We start from the raw sequence: 839 nt of genomic DNA, 5'->3' as shown, positions 1-839 counted from the left end.
GTGCATGCCTATTCAAAATGTTGTAAAAATGTCGCATCTTTCTTGTGCTGACCGACACATTGCTGCGTGCTTGAGACACAAAAATATAGCCACTGAAAAGCCTCCACTGACTGGAATATAACCCACCGAGGAGCCAGAAAGCTAGCCCACATGCTAACAGACTTGGGTCTACTAATGATCATGAATTATCTTTCACTAGCGCAGGATTGAAAAAAAAATGTTCCCTAGAATAGTTCGATGGGGGGAAAAAAAATGCTTTTCCAAATTTTGAACAAAGAAAGTGAGTCTTTGCGCGTTGCGCTTTGATTGTTTCGGCACTTATATCTCCAAGCTGCGTCTGCATAACAAGTAACAACAATGCTGTATGGAATGCTGCAATGTTGAGGAGGAGCGACGCGGGGCTCTCAGGGATGTGACGCACGTTGGCGGCAGAACAGAAAACAGCTGGATTTTACCGAAGCTGTAATTACTGTGAGAAAAAAAAAACCACACACACACACAAGCGACGGTCACCTTGACGCTGGATGCTAAAAGCTCGCCCGGGAGCCCCCTCGGGTGAGGCGCTTGGCACTTGAGGAAAAAAAAAATCAAGTGTAATAGTGTTGCATTGAGTGTTCAAGGTGGCAAACCTTGAATAATGGTGAGATGAGAGCGAGCCGGAGAAGCGAATCCAAGTCATCCGGCGGGTCACCGGGAGGTGAGGCTGCCTACTTGCCGGGGTTCAAGAAAAGTTCAGCTGCATAGCATTAGGCAAATGAGGGAGACAGGGGGAAAAATGTGAGGGTTGGGAGTGACGAGAGGATGGCTGGGTGGGTGGGTGGGGGGGGAACAGGGTCAAA

Source organism: Hippocampus comes, unplaced genomic scaffold, assembly GCF_001891065.2.
Source record: "Hippocampus comes isolate QL1 unplaced genomic scaffold, H_comes_QL1_v1.1 scaffold380, whole genome shotgun sequence".
Lineage (NCBI taxonomy): Eukaryota > Metazoa > Chordata > Actinopteri > Syngnathiformes > Syngnathidae > Hippocampus > Hippocampus comes.
The sequence above is the reverse complement of the archived record's forward strand: the minus strand, read 5'-3'. Positions refer to the sequence as shown.